Genomic DNA, 16,958 nt, shown 5'->3' with positions numbered 1-16,958 from the left:
AATGAATGGAATAGACTCGATATGTGTGTTATTCTCATCCGATATCTATTCTTTATATTCTAATAGAATTAGCGTTGCGAAGTTCACTGTGTGCATCAATCGCATTGAAAAGCCTTTTACAACCCCCTCTCGTGAAAATCATGTTAGAAAGACAGGCTTTCAAGTTTTATCACACAGGAAGCGTTCAAATCTCAGCTAGCCAAAATATACCTCGACCGTGGAATTATTTCTCATAGCGGATAATCTTTCAAAATCTGCTCAGTTTTCAGACGGGCATCCCGTCTTATTAAAGACATATTCCCGTCAATAAATTTTCTGAATATAACAGTGCTTGCTGAATAATATTGTTACGAAGGGTATAATTTGAAGAGAGGCTGTGAACGCATGCAAGGTACGCGTGACACGCGATCGTTAAAGAATAGAAGAACGAGATTCTGAATGGACTCGGACAGTAGAATTCGAAGAGAGAAGACGTTTCGAAGGCTGCTCTAGTTTTAGCAGCACTTTTAGTTCATGTAAATAAAGGCGATTATTTGTTCTCGAATACTCGTTCCTGTGAATGCCTACCCATCTTCAAGTCCTTGGCGAAGAACCCGGGAGAGATCCGCGCGACACGGGATGAATCTGGTGACACAGGTTCGACGAGTGACCCGGCGGCGCGACATAATAATATGTTAATAAATAATGAGTAGCATCGAAAAAGCTTTGTGATCTTTTTATATGTTCGTAGGAAATATGAATTCATGATGTGAATACAGATAAGCTTATATGACTCTAACTTTACGCAAACCAAGGTTATAAGAGCTGAGACATTAGAAAGATTTTTAAATTGCATCGTATCGAAATGCAAAATAAATATTGTATAGGTAAATTGTATATCGTATCGATAATAGGACACTTGCCTACCGAAGTCCTTTAAAGGTTCAACCGAAGTCCTTCAGAGGTTCAACCGCAGTCCTTCAGAGGTTTAACCGCAGTCCTTATCAAAATATTTTCTTATACATAAGTACAACATGCGAAAGAGAAATGAAGCCAAAACGACCGTAAAATTATGCATAAGGTGATTGTAAAATGTCTCCCACACCGAGTTGTTAGAGCAGAGACCTCTAGGACCTCTCGGTGATGTCCCTTAACCCTTTCAGACCCTGATGCCACAAATGTGCGGGTTACTTTTTCTCACTGCAGAAATTTTCTCTTTTGACCTCAAGAAGCTTTCTGGATATAACAGTGTCAAGAAACCATGACTTAAAGGATTGCATAAGATTTGCGTTAAAAATATGGTCAATATGCACATCGCAGGTTTTCATCAGAGGGCAGCACTTAAATGTGAACTTTCAGGGAGTCTTTAAGATGGCTTCCAGGAGAAAGTGCCTCCGGGAAAAGTGTGATTAATTTAATAAAATTTAGCATTGAGATTCGGGAAAAAATTGCATGTGAAGGTGGATATATCTTGCATCATCATAGCTCCTCCTGCTTACCAGATCCTGGCCCACCGCTCTGTCTCAATAAAGAGATTTTGGCAGGTGGTCGAATACCTGGGCCATGATGGGTATGTGTTGAGAACGTAAAGTGAAGCTGATTTCTTTGTAACGTTTGTTATAGTGCTGCCATCTGACATAAATTTTTCAAACTATGGGTGAAGTCTAATGATTGCATTATTGTATCGTCGTAGGCCTGTTGTTCTCCGTGGCGAGACTTTTTAATGGGGAGATCGGCTGACATTCGCGCCTCGAAGTTGAGAACCAAAGAAAACCAATTTCAGCAGACCACCACTGTGGCGACGGTGGGGTTTGAATCATTTCTTCGAATCATAAAGGAATTGAACATTTTAAAAAAATTAAGATTTGCTTGGATTTATGTTTTTAATGCATTTTTTGAGTTTCAAAAATGCACAAAAACATTTTGAAAATACCAAAAAATGAATGTTCGGGTCTGAGAGGGTTATTGAATGTGAAGGCTAAAGTTTGCCAATCGGCTATAGAATGAACCAGGAAGTGTTGGGTGTAAATTACAGGGTGGGTTAAAAGTCCGTAAGAACTTTAAAAATGAACAAAAAACCGGAAAAATAACCGAGATAAAAAACGAAAGCAAAAAATAACTAAAAACAGCCGATAGGTGGCGTTGACGTACACAAGTCAAAGAAAAGATACTACTACTACTAAACCAGACATGCACCTCGTCCATATTCCTCTGCGGAACCTCTAACGAAATGGTACATGTTGGAATGTATGTATGTATGTATAGTGAACCTTCAGGGAAGTTTGTTTCAGTGCAATGCTTGTTATGTGCAGTGCTGCCATCTGCAATAAATTTTTTTAAAGTATGAGTTTTTGCTCAACTCACAGTGCGTGAAGTGTAATGGATGAATAATTATACCGCTGTAGTCCTGTTGCTCTCTGCGGCGAGACTTTTCAATGGGGAGATCGGCTCGCATTTGTGCCTCGAAGTTCGGAACCACAGAAAACGAACTTTAGCCGATCACCACTGTGGAGTTTGAACCCGAATCCTCGCGATACGAGTCCGTCAATATGACCACTCGATCACCACAGTACCAATAACAAAACACTTCAGTTATATATACTCGCTTCCAAAAGTTAAGCATGTAACGTCTTATACATGGTCGGCAAAAATATAAACTTTAAAAATTCATAAAAACCGGTTTGCAGGGTTAGCATCGCTAGGTCACGGGAATATTGACTGGGAAAAAAAGATTACTCAAAAAACAGCCGATAGGTGGTGCTGACGTACACAAGTCAAAGAAAAGATACGCAAATAACGAACAGAATGCCTCCAAATCGTTTATTACCGCAGTATGTGTTCCAAATGACCACCACCACAGGGGGGATAACATACATTGCAGGCGAGTCACAAATCCAGCAACGGCAGAGTGCGGCAGGTCCGGATGTATACATGACACCTCTCGGCGGGTCGCATCTCTCAGTTCCGACAGATTGAATGCACCGGATCGCTACACCCGGGCAAGTACCACCAATCGGCTGTTTTTTTTCCTATAAAAAAAATTCCCGTGACCTAGCGATACTAACCCTGCAAACCATACTTTTATTTCGGTTATTTTTCCGGTTTTTACAAATTTTTAAAAATTTCTACGGATTTTTTCCCACCCTATACTTTTTTCTGATGTTCTTTTGGCTGAATTGGAACTCATTTATGACCTTGACGGCGACATTCATAGAGGAAGACGAGCATCTTACCCCTGCGCCACTGACGCGTTGTGACTTCATACCTGGCTTTTATACAAAATTTTTCTTTTGTTAAACGACGGCTTGAAATAGGTCAGCCAGAAGAAGGCTCCTCGAACCTAAAGAAGAAAAAATAACTATTTTCACCAAAAAATTTCACATCCATCTCCAACGTTGACTATACTGAAGGCGTCCTAAAACTCCTGAAACATTTCACTGTAAAAAGGAGTCTCCTCGACATTTTAAAAGCAGTAATCATAACAAAAAATTCACCTTAAATATTTCAACAACAAAACAAAAAAAATAATAATAATAAAATTCATAGAATAAGAATCTGTACGGAGCACCCTCCCGACTTCACGCGAAGCTTTTAAATAGAACTTATAGTCGGAAAACTCCCTCCACATACAGATTCTCGTTGCAGGTTCTCTCTTATCACGGTAACTCCAAAAAAAAAATAATAATAAAGAATCCGTATAATGAGAATGCGTTGCGATATATCCGTCCATCATCATGTCAGAGAATAAGAGCAAGACGAAAAATTGATAATTCTCTATTATATAATACCAAAAAAAATAAAAAATTCGAATTTATCGCTTGGTTTCACCGGAAAACTTCGCAAACTCCTGCACTAATTACCCCCTCGGATAACTGATGGCCTTTCTTTTGTGAAGTCAAAAGAATAAAAAAAAAAACCCACCCAGTTTTCACTCATAACTTCTTCTTTTTTTAAAAAAAAACTGTTCCATGGTTGAACAACACAAAGAGCTGAGGGGTTCCCGGTCGCCTTTTCTGGAATCCATGAAGAAGATGGACTGAATTGTAGTTTGTGGGCAGGCAAAAAAAAAAAAAACCAAAGAAAGAGTTTGGGGAAGAGAGTCTTTTCTTTGGTGGTAAAAGAGCATGGAGAGGATTCTCTCTCTTGTTATACGTATATGTGGAGGGAAACCAGGTGAAACCATCCATTAGGAAGAACGTTCTAGATGCATTAAAAAAGATATTAAAAGGGTTGAGAGAAAGAGAGAGAGAGAGAGAGCCATTGAAAAGTATGGCCTCTTCTTCGTCTCCTAGAACTTTTGCTCTCCGTCTCTTCACGATTTTCAATTTCTCTTCTTTTTTTCTTTTTTCACTAGAATCTACCTTTTTCAAAGAGATTTTTCTTTTTTCATTTTTCGATTTTTTTTTTCTTTTTGCTTGCTTGCTTAGTTGGTGGATTACACTTTCAAGCATGCTTGGCTGCTCTCCAAATCGCTTTGCGGTTAAGGTTACAGGATTTAAAGCTTAACGAGTGTGGGGGGGACCCCCGTGTTTTTAACTTTTTTTTTTTTTTTTTTGGTTGGTTCAAGTGTGCAGAGGGCGCTGTCTATAACGTCTTGGGCGAATTTATTTTGCTTTTGGGGAGAGATGAGACCTTTTTTTTTTTGGTTCACGTGGAAAAAAGTTTGCATACAATTGGTTATACTGAAGCTGGATTTTTTTCTCCTTCTTCTTGAAGTGGGATTTATGGTTTACAATATAGTGTTTGTTTATTTGGATCTCGTTATAAAGTCATACTTCTTCTTGGGCAAGAATAAGCCTACTGTGGTCTAAGGTTATTTCAAATATTTGTGAGGTCACCCCGATTGTACGAGACGTATAAGAGTGAGATCGACGCCTGATTCAGTGTGGGTCTTCGTCGGGGGTTCTATGTAGTGCTGTCTCACCTGCATGCACCCTCTGGCAAAAAGACAGTCGTTTCTCGTGAATAGCAAGTCACCCGTTCCGCATTTTTTCCACTCAAATCTTTTATACATGAACCCCATGCAGGTAAAGTCATTTCACATCAGTTGAAGAGAATTTTTCTCAAGAATGGAATTAGCAAAAATTAAAAGAGTAAAAAATTTTTGCAGTTTGTTGTATTGCAACAGATCATTTGAAATACTTGATCGACATCAGAATTTCTGACGGAAACTTGGCCTCTGGCCTTCCCTAGACGTATAAGAAGAACGAAATCCAGAGAAAACCAACTTCGCCGTGATACTTGAAAACGGACGACATTGGGAATAAATACGAAGTATTAATAGATACCCCCCCCCTCATAAAAGTTTTCCTATTACATTTAGGTCTGGACTCATAGCTGACCACTCCAACTCACGTCGCTTACTAGCAGCAATTCTAGCGCTGGTGGATGTAGATGAGGGAATGGGGGCATTGACCGGTTGAAACAACTATCAATCGTGCTCCTGATTGGAAGTAGAGAAGTTGCGATAGTCTTCCGAAAACCATACACCCAGGGCCGTCTTAAGAACATCTTGGCCCCCGGGCCAAGTGATTTTTCTGAAGCCCTGCATGGAATATTAATGAAAAATTCTACTACTTCTCCTTTTTCGGAGGCCTCATTTCTCTTGAGGCCCGGGTGAGCCCATTAAGACAGCGCTGGATGCACCCCTTCCCCCATCTTTTAAAATGGCCCTGGTTCTATGCATGGTCATTTTAGTAGCCTCAGGTCCCTTTCAATATAGCCTGAGATACATAAACTGTCCAATTGGAAGATCGGGATGACGGCCAATCGCACGGTGAAAGTAACGGACGTTCCGTTTTTGTAGATTGACTGTTACGTCATATATTCGTAATGGTACCTAGGAGTGCCGAAACGCGTCAAATCACTTAAATTCCTTTGTTATCTGTCTTAAAATCTTCGTTCGAATTGTAAGTTTATTAGTCCACGTATCTCCAAAATGAAAACGTGTCTCCGAAATTGACGGGAGAAGAAAAGAGAAAACTACCAGGTATTCATTAAAATATCGTGAGTGATCATCACACTCCGATAATGAAGACGACAATTCATAGAAGGCGGTGGGCAAGGATCGTGTAATTACCGAAAATGAATGAATCTCCGAGCATATCTTTTATATCCAGTGACCGCGAAGTGAATTTTCATGAAACTTTAACGTTGGAATTAACGGTAGAAGGAGGAGGAAGGGGTCCCCTGAACCGGAAAAATCTCATCATGGACCGACCAACCTTCCTCAGTTCCTGGAGCAGCGTGACCAACAAGACGGGGGCCTTGATGACGATGATGATCACTTCGTTATAGAAAATGAGGCTTCGCGTGTGACGGCGGTGGCTGTCGAGTCTTAACGTCGCGGGTTTAGAAGAGCGTGAAACTATATGCTGTGTTAGGTGTGGTTATGCCCATGATATCGCCCCCACCTCCATGTCGATCATGAAAAATTAATGGGAGGGGGGGGGGGGCGGGAGAGAGAAGGCACTTTTTCCCTTTTCCCAAGCAGTCAGTGCACATGCGATTAAGATAATAAGCTGCATCCGTTTTAATTATGAATACCTTCGGTGGTAAAAAAAAATGTCGACTGGAGGACAATATCTGGCAATCCATCTTTAATTTCATGATTTATTCATGATTCATCATAATTTCCGGGGAAACCATGACGCATCTGTTTCCAACGTAACAAATTCGTTCACATTTTTATTTTATGGGGGAGAAGGGGGGTTTAATGAATCGGTGTATGCAGAAAAATGCTGTGTATACCTAATGTGATTATTTTAAGGATTTAAATACAAATACAAAGGCGGCCACAACGGACAAAATGTCCAACGAGGCTGCTGAAAAAAAGATGCCCATAAAAAATATGGATGTCCAGTACGTATCTAAACCATATAAAAATACAGCAACACACCCAATAAAAAAAACAATGATTATCATAAAATATAAATACACTGCCATAAAATATTTATGGTTGTGTCTTGTCTAAGTATCGTCTCGATTTATCCCAATATGTTTATCGTACTTCTTTTTAAGCGTGTCAGTTGTGTTGTTAGAAACACGACCCCCGGAGGTAAGTAAGCTGTTCCATTTATTCGCAAACCCCCTATTATAAAAAAAAATCCCTACGACACCACAACCTAGAATTATCGTTTACCAATCGATACTGGTGGCCCCTTGTCAAAGCAATTGATTGACGATGTATAAATAATTCATGGTCCATCCTATTCATCCCGTTGAAAGTTTTAAACACTTCAAACATATCTCCCCGACACCTGCGCTAATCAATGTAAGCATTTTCATAAAAAATCCATTCTCTCTTCATAGGTACGCACGCGCGGCTCTTTGCTGCATCCCCCCCCCTTCCGACCAAATCTATGTCCCTCTGTAGGTATGGTCTCCAAAACCTGGCGGCATACTTCAATCCAGTAAGAACTAAGCCTCAGAAAAGTGAGAGGATCACTTTAGAGGAATGCGAAGAGACCTTTTCTTTTGACCACCGCTCCGCTGAATAGTATTCAGAAAACCTAAGTCGCTCATCAATAATAATACCTAGATCGGTGATCCTAGTTGGTTCCGGAATAATAGCATCATTCAACTCGTAAGTGAAACGGGGATTGTTCGAATCAAAATGAGTGACCATGCACATCAATGCTAAAATACATGCTCTATTCATTTGCCCACGATGCAATACTGTTTAGGTTGATCTGGAGCAACTCCCTATCTCTTTGATTTTACCCGACTACCCCCATTAGCTTTAAGTCATCTGCGAATTTGCCAACATTCCCATCGATGCCTTGAAATAAAAAGTGAAGAAAGTAAGAGGTCAAGGGGACTTCATGTTATGCGTTGCAGAAGTGCTACTACTGCTACTATTTTACTTAACCATACATACACTTCGTCCATATTCCTGTGTGGAACATCTAAGGAATTGGTACATGTTGGAATGTGCGTGTACGTGTTGTGAAGTTTGTTTCTGTGTAATGCTTGTTATTCTATCGCCATCTATTTTTCGAACTATAAGTAAAGTGTAATAGTCGACGATTTGTAACGTTGTAGGCCTGTTGGTCTCTGAGGGGAGACTTTTTAATAAGGAGATCGACTCGCATTTGCACCTCGAAGCTATGATAGGAACCGAGAGACATCTAATCTCTGTCACATATTATCACATTATCCTAGGAGACTCGGGTGCCTCCGGGGAACCTAACCATTTATTTAGCTTGAGCAAGATATATATGCAGGGGCAGGTGTGATTATGCACTTCGCCAGTAAACAAGTATACAGTTTATGATCGAAAAATTATGATAGAGGTAAATAAATCGAAGCTGAAAATTACAGAAGCGCTGGAGGAGGAACTGGGCACAACACGAGACACACAAGCTCTGTAGCAAGAAGCAACGTAAGTACTTTGCCTTCCCCCCCCCCTCCACCGTCCAGGGGGACCCGAGAATCTTTGGCAAAACCAGAATTTCTTGAGATGTCAAAGATTACACATAGTGCATCGTAATGAAAACCATTTTAATCGAAAAATTGGGTGAATCGAATGAAAATCAGTCCTACTGGCACCAATAATAAGCAATCGTAGAAAGTTGTTAAAATCATATCCCAAAAAGTACAACCAAAACTTTGATCAATCAATTTTCTTAACCCATTTATGACAAAAAATGGTGCAACATCCCTACTCCTCGACGACAATTCCACCTCTCCAATTCACTCGTGACCTTGATAATTTCTTCAGTTTCACTTTAGAGAAGTGCTGCCATCTGACTCTGAATTCGAACTGAAAATCAGCAGTCCATTTCCCTGTACTTATAATGCACGAATAATACAGTTTTATACTACCTTTTCACTTCCGAAAACGTGGCTGTGTTGGAATTTTTTATCATAGTGAAACCTAACTGTGCATGTTAATAAGCAGAGTAGTTGTTTCTCAAAATGTGCATCACGGCTCCTGGAGGCATTATGGTGAGCTGGAGATATTGATTTGTGTGTGTCTATTTATGCGTCACACACAAAGTGGTTCTAAGTAATACAGTATATCAAGTGGTGTTTTTCCTTCCCTTATTCCCCTGCATTAGACGGCAAGCAGCATAATTCGAGGTTTGAATGTTGGGGTCTGGTCCATTCCCGGCATGACGGGAAGAGCAAGGTTCAGTGAAGATCACAATATGAACCAGAAGTCCACGGACCGCTTAGGATTCCCTGAGCCTTCGGAGTCAGTGAGGTTGAAAGAGGGAAAAAAATGCCTCATTATTTTTATTGTGTATTCTGGAAAAGGGTTCTTGGCTTTCCCTTTATTAATTCAATGGATCCATGGAACGCATAAAGGACTCCTGATTTAAGGTGAAATAATCCCTTCATGATAGCATCTGATTCTTGTATCGATTTTTACTTGAAAAGATCACCCTCTGTCACAATACGAAAGGTCGTTATGACCGAGATCAGTGTAAATACAGCTTGTGCTCGTTCTTTTCTAAAATGGCTGCTACTAGTACAGCGATTTCACCATTGACGGGATTAAATTAGAGTCTGTCAGTTCTCAAGTCCTGTATTCATTATTCTAAGATCAGTATTATTTGATTTTTCGAAAGTGCATCTGATACCGACGGTATTACGTGGCGGACGAGGATCAAAACAGTGCAAATGCGCGTGAAACGCTTCATTCACACTTTCGGCTACGGGGAAGAACGGATTATTCTGCTATCATTCCTTTTGAGAGATATTGGTAATGAATCGCATTGTGCCTGTCCACAACACACATAGCCTCGAGATTGACCTTAATGAGAAGATGATGATGTGGTCGCTGTCCATCCGTTCCTCCTAGTTCTCCTCTTTGCTCATGCCAATCTATTCCGATGTGGTGGGGGGGTCTTCTAAATCCGAATCGTCAACCAACGGCTCCCCCACCCTTTTATACCGTCCGCTAAATCGAAAGATCTAATGTTGGAATCTCGTCATCATGCGAATAATTAACGCTAATTACGTCAAATAAGCCGCACTATTCGCTGCGAACAAGACTTAACATACACAGTGCCGTCGTTGCCAGCAGCAGCGGCATCATCGCTACCATCACCATCATCATCCCGTTTTGACGGCGTTTCCCAAGGTGAACCTCTTTCTCCCATCTTCTCAAGTAAGAGAGAGAGAGAGAGGCTAGATGGACGTCAGTCTTCTAGGGCGTTATCCAAGGCATTAGGCATGGGGCTTCCTCTCACACTCTCTGTTCGGAACGAGTAATCTGTTAAGATAACGACGTCATCATCATCATCAGCGTAAAGAGAGGCTTAGGGGCGTCCGCTAATGAAGTCGGCGTTAATTAGGACAAACTTCCAATGTTTTGCTATATGTAATCACGCTAATGTGAATTTTCGGTCATGCATACATCTTATACGCTATAATACGCAAACATCCAGGGATATTTTGTCTCCATGTTGAGAATCGATTTTCCTGCGTTTTCATAATTTTATTTATTATTCATAAAAAAAAGTAATGTGAATTTCCTGTATATTATCATGTTTTCTTAATTGAACTTAAAAATAACGAATAAGATAAATAATAAATAAGTCTCTTAAATGCAAAGTGTGGGTATTTTCTGAATAAAATATGAACGGAGCCAACATCCAAAACGAATGCGAAAGGTTTTACCAAAGATATACTTGCGTATTATCTGGACCCTAAGCCAAATACAGCGATTTCTCAGCTAAGTAGGAGCCAAATTCCAACTTTTGCTGTAAGTGCCGATTCTGTGGTATCCCAGCGATAATTATAAAATAGCTCTGTAAATCTACTGGCGTTTCGATAACTTTACTAGCTCGTAATACGCGTAAGGATTATTGTTATAGCAACCCTAAAGATAGGTCTACATATGCTTACTTTGACCTTGAGGTAATAAATTAAATAAACAAGACTTGTGATTTTCTTTCTTCCGGCCCACTCACAAACTGGTTGCGATCGTAGGGCCACAGTCTTCATTATACAAACTCCAAGAGGTGCAACTTGTCTTTCAATGTACCGACTGCCGACGGATCATCACAAATATGACTTTCGTTGCTTGTCTTCCGAGTCAGTGTAGCCTGTCATCGTCATGTCATCCCATTCACATTCAAGAGATCAGCGAATGTCTCAAGGGCAACGCACAACGTGAGTGTGTAAACGTAAAATCAAGATATTAAGTACTTCAACAATACAAAGGTTAGATATCTCACCCAAGAGTAGATGGAAGCTCGCTCTCCCTTCGCGCTCCATCTCTGTTTCACTGTACTTTTCAGGCATAGACAAATCGGGGAAAAGAATCTGTTAAAGTATGTGAAAGCTTCGCAATGAATGGGACTACCCAATATCGCTCGCTAAGGATGCCTTTAGTAACAATCTTCTGCCTTCGACGGAAAAATTAGCGGGGACGATAAAGCATTCCAATAACACTTATCATAATTTCCTGCGATAATCCGCGTATGAAATTTCGTTTTTTCTATTCGTTCCTCTCAGGAAAAAATCTGCACAGAATACGCAGAGCAAGATAATCACTCGCAGAAATTCCAACATGAACGCTTCAATGTTGGATTATGATTTGTGACCACCGTGACCGTTGAACGTTATACAGAGCACCGAGCTCAAAAGAGCCATATTCTCCTTCATCATGGAGTAACACAGTATTACATTGGTATAAAACATGGCATGAAATGGCATGGCTGATTCTTCCAGCATACTCACAGCTTATATCTTCCATTGGAGGCAGAGCGGGAGTATGTTTGGTGATGGTGGCATAAAATGATAATATTTGATGGGGGAAGAAAAAAAAGAAAATAACACTTTCTTTTGCGGAAAATTGTCTTATCCACCATTGTCTTGAACAGTGCCTTAAATATGAACCCATTGAATGTTTGAATATTTACAATGATATATATACATGTGTATACACAAGCGCGCGCACATTTTTCAAAATTCCGATACATATACATACATATTTATATCAATACAGCATGCATAAAATACTTCTTTCGCTTGGATATAAATTTAACATTCAAAAACTATATTTTCTTTTATTTTTGCACAAAAGTTGCTAAATTTAGGAAATAAAAATGCAAGACAAATATATTCTATAAAACTATAAATATACAATAGAGGTGGCAGCACAAACTCCCCTAAGTCAGGATTCAAATCTCCATTGGTTACAACTAGGGTTAATAGGTTCGCAAACTGAGAAAGGAGGACGCCTGCACACGCACCCTTAGTGACGTTACTTATCCCAATTTTTATAATAGATGGTTCTACTATTCTGACCAATGTAAAACTGGCCACACAACAATAATTTTTCCCAACTCTGAAACAGAACCGCTAAAAACAGCAGAAACAGAAAAAATTCTAAGAATTTCTGCGGCTATTTGTAAATGCGTGTTGGTAAAAAAAACCACAATAAACACTCGTATCAATGAAGAAATATGTGTTTCACAGTGGGGGGAAAAATTTCCCCAGAAGAAAAGAAAAATAATTACGGAAATTAGAAAAGGAAGAGACAAGAGGGCGAATTTTCCGAAACGTAGAAGGACGCTTGAAATGACATCAAAAAGGATGACGGTTTGTAACCCTAGTTAAAACCCAAATGTTTTATACCTTACATACGCGGATTGTGACGTAGGAAAACTGTTACCTATGCATAAGTTTGTATCAATAAAACCATGAAGTTGGAATAGAATGGCTAACACCTAACCCAGGCATTGATCCAATCCTAGAAGTAATATTAGCCCAAGGATATAATTAAACAGGCCAACATTCAATTCGCAAAATTGAATATTCATTAAAAGAGCCTTGTCGATGATAGAGAGAGTCCTCATTTCTATCTGTTCATTAATCACAAAACTATCCCTGATTCATGATTACAATTTTCATTGTATTCATGAATCATAAAATGAGTTCTAACCACAACTGAGTGTGCTCATACATTTAAATATGCGCATCTGTTATTTAAAGCTACTTAATTTAACGTCTATTTAAACAACAATAATAATGCTTTTGATGAAATTTTATTTGAACATACTATCATAACCTTTCGGTTTTGAATAAAAACTCAATTTTTTTAATTTTTTGCGCGCGTATGAATTGCTGTATTTTGAAAATTAGACTATAGGACATGTATTTTTCAATAAAGTAATAAACATGAAAGTTAGATAGCAACAGCAACCTATATGTATTATCACCGGAGTGATCTTGATTTGAATTTTGTTACATATAATCCGTGGATTATAGGAAAACGGGTACCTATACATATACATTAATGGGTATCAATAAAAAAAAATGGTTAGAAATTAATCATCAAGTGAGTTAATCATTAAATATTGGATTCCCAACTCCTAATCCAATCGAGATTCAAAAGGCAATATATTACACCAAGTAAATACACCAAGTGTATATACGCGAATGTTATCATTCAATTCGCAACAAATTAATATTCATTAAAAAAAAAGGTTTGTTGGTGTGTGTGTGTATGTGAATACAAGAATACAATTTTCGTTAAAGTAAATAAGTAAATGCTACAAACTGATTGCATTTCACGTGTTTAAAACTTCCGTGGCTTCTACGGAGATACTATAGATCGCAACCCTTTCAAGGTTGTCAATTGCGATTCTGTCACGCAGCAAATAGTGAATGAACATATATTTTTATTAATTACTTTTTCTACACATAAAAAAATGCCATTGAAATATGTCAATATATATATAATAGACATAAAATAATTTTTCGATTTGAGTAGAAATTGAAATTTTCTCTTATTTCCTTAAGCATAAGTTGCTGAAATTCAAAAATCAAAATAAAAATCACATATTTTTTAGAAAGCTATAAACATACAATATAGATGGCAGAACCAACTTAAATGAGTCAGGACGATTCAGAAGTTTTTTATAATATAATCTACGGATTACGGGTCTGCATCAACAAAACAGAATGTTTTGGAAACAATCATGAAGTTGGACTAGAATGATCAGCACCTAATCCTGACATTAATCTTATACTGAAAGCCCGGGTGTATAACCAAATAGGCCAACATTACTTCCAATAACTATTTGTTAAGAAGAATTGAAACTGTTATTGAACTGATTCTAAAGATAAAGTAGATGGGGCTAGTCCCTTTGGCCCGGCGCTCTGACTTGACAGTCGACGGCAAACATTCAATTTGCAAAAATGAATATCATTAAATCAGTTTTGTCGATGATAGATTACTCATTTTCATCAATTCATAAATCATCAGAATATTCATGAGAAATACAGTTTTTATTAAAATGAATACTACAAAACTGATTGCATTTCATGTATGCAATTGTACAACTGTCATTTCATTGTGTTTAAAATGCTCGTGGATTCTGTGAACATGATATTTTTGCATGCATGTATGTTAAAGGATATTCCATAGTAAATAATTCGTTCAGTTATTCCGTATATCCCCCCTCGCGTGTAACTTCGAGTGTTAACAAATGCGATTCCGTCACACAACGGCATTTTATTTTGCCAGCCATTAGATGACAGAAATAGTTTTCGGCTTTCGCAAATAGTTCTCTGGAGGCCCTAGACGCGTACAATTAATGCATTGCATCCAGTCTCACTGAAATCCAAAAGCGAGATAGAGAGATTGTATCTAATTTACGATCACCATGCATCATCTGTAACAAGCCATTGCGGTTTACGGCGCACAATCTCGCACTATGTTATGCCTTTGAAACGAAAATCTCAAAACGTTCATCCGTGTGTGGAAAATGACGCTGGCACAAATCAACATTGAATTAACGTCTCGTCTTGCTTCTGCTGCTGCTGCAATAGTTTGAGGGGGCAAATGACATGGGAGGGGAGGGCAAACATAAAATTACGTATTGATGTTCAAACGCATTTCTATAATTATCCAGAGCTGGGTAATCGGTAATAACGGAGTCTCTGTCACGAAATTACCGGCGTAACAGACAAACTGCTGTCTGTCTCACTCTCTCTCTATCTCTCTTTCTGACTGTCTGCCTGAATCTGCAGGGATCCCTGAGAGACAGAGAGAGGGGATCTCTCATGCATGCATGCGCGAGTGAATTTCCGTATGCGTATGGAAATGGAAGGAATGCTATTCCACCGTGTCGTCCACTCCATCCTTTTGCTCCCAACTTGCAGATTCGTCCGTCCTTCACACACACGACGTCGCAGCAATAAATGGCACGACGTGCGCAACTTTTAGTTCATAGTAACGACAACACACAGTTAATTTTGCAGGATGGAGAAGGAGATTTCGGAAGGCTCGGGGAAGGCTTTTCGATTAGTTCACGAAACAGTTAACGTTAGTTTGTGCCCGTTATCACCCCATTACGGTTGAAAGCTTCTGCAGCTGACGGGATAGGAAGAAGGTGCAGAGCATCGGTTGCTGTTGTTTCGATGTCTAGGGGGGTGGATGATGGAGAAGATTCGGGGGGTCCGTTCTACCCCAGAACGAATGAACGAACGAAAATGTGCTTCCCCTCCATTTAACGCCGCTTGGGAATTGCTCTCTTTACTCCACTGTGTGTACCGATTGTTCCGCATTATACGTTCTTTACCTTCCACGTCTCCTTTAAATAAACGCGGGTGGATATCTATTCGTTTAGTTAAGCCTAAGCGGCATTCACTGTTTGACTCTCGACGACACTTCCAACCTCGTCCGCCGAAAGAAGCCTTCTAATCACCAGAGTTGTTTTCCTTTTTTGTTCTCCGTCGCCGAGCTAATGAGCGGACGAAAATTGGTTGTTTTGTATTTCGCTCACCTGTTATGTTATGTAATTCGTCGTCGTCGTCGTCGCATGAAGCAAGAAAAGAACCTTATTTCCCTTTCAGCCGTTTTCATGGCCAGAATTACCCCTCACATAATTACCCTCAGCACAAACTCATCTTGGGTCTGTGTTCCCTTTTAATTTCTTCTACTTTCAACAGAAACGATGTCGTCAAAAAGAGTCGTTCATTTCAGTGAAAGGAAAAAAAGTACTGATTGTGTATGTCTATGTGGGGGAATCTTTTCCCAACTTTGTTTTATGAATATCGAATACATACAACGTATCCAAAAATTAACTACAATTGACCTACAATACCACATTGACAAATTTGAAGGTTAATAACAAAACCTGAGAACTGTTCAGTGAGAAAGATGTAGGCTACTGTTTTTTCCTATTTTTTTATGAGAGAACTTTAGGAAATTTCGAACCATATTGAAAAAAATAGTCAAATATTTTGTAAGCAGACTGATGTCGCGAAAGATGTAGTACGTATGCATGTGGGGTGTAGTAGTAGTAGGTAGGGCCTCCAAAAAATGGCTCGGGGATCCATGGTGTTCTTAAGTCAGCCACCTCGTTGGGCAATTTGCCTGTTGTGGCGTTGTATTTGTATTTGTATTTGTATTGTATGAAGGAAGTTCTTTATTTGAGGGTCACTTCAAATATTACAGGTACACTGACAAAATCCACTAACTAGTGTTACGGAACAAGAACTACGAATAATAAGTATATTAAAATGTGGTAATTTATTTTCTCCATTCTGTATCGCTATCTATCGTCATTTTTAGTCCAACTCACACACCTCACTTCCTCTTAATTGTAGAGGATTTTCATTAGAACGGAAATGTGAAGTTTCTGTACTATCCCCCATCCCCCACTATAGCATGGGTGCATGAATTATGTCCCGGAAAGTAGATTCCAACCGTTCCACCAAGCCACAGCCATCTTTGTCCTCGGGTAGGAACCATGTGAGTCAATGAAGTTAGACAGGTAAACGTGAAAGGCGTTTCTAATAAGTATATCTATTCCGCACAACACGGTAATTCCACCAGGTTTTGGCTCGCGAACTGTAGCCATCTCGCATATCCAGTCAAACTTGGTTAATTCGAAGTCCAAAGATTTGAATGAACATAAATCAAGAGGGCATGATGGGACAACACAAAAAGTGTTGAAATTATTGCACTTTACCACATTGACATCTTGAAAAACCTAATTGATTCTTCACTA

General features: G+C 39.3%; 1 protein-coding gene across 12 annotated transcripts in view; it reads left to right on the top strand.

Annotated features, from left to right (window-relative positions):
- Rbp6 (RNA-binding protein 6) overlaps window positions 1-16,958 on the top strand; it is a 481,799-nt gene that overhangs the window by 425,957 nt on the left and 38,884 nt on the right. The gene's annotated exons all lie outside the window — the stretch shown is intronic.

Source organism: Pholcus phalangioides, unplaced genomic scaffold (assembly GCF_987345545.1).
Source record: "Pholcus phalangioides strain wild (caught in Gottingen) unplaced genomic scaffold, Ppha-v1.0 ptg000024l_1, whole genome shotgun sequence".
Lineage (NCBI taxonomy): Eukaryota > Metazoa > Arthropoda > Arachnida > Araneae > Pholcidae > Pholcus > Pholcus phalangioides.
Note: the sequence above shows the minus strand (reverse complement) of the source record. Positions and strands in the feature narration are given on the sequence as shown.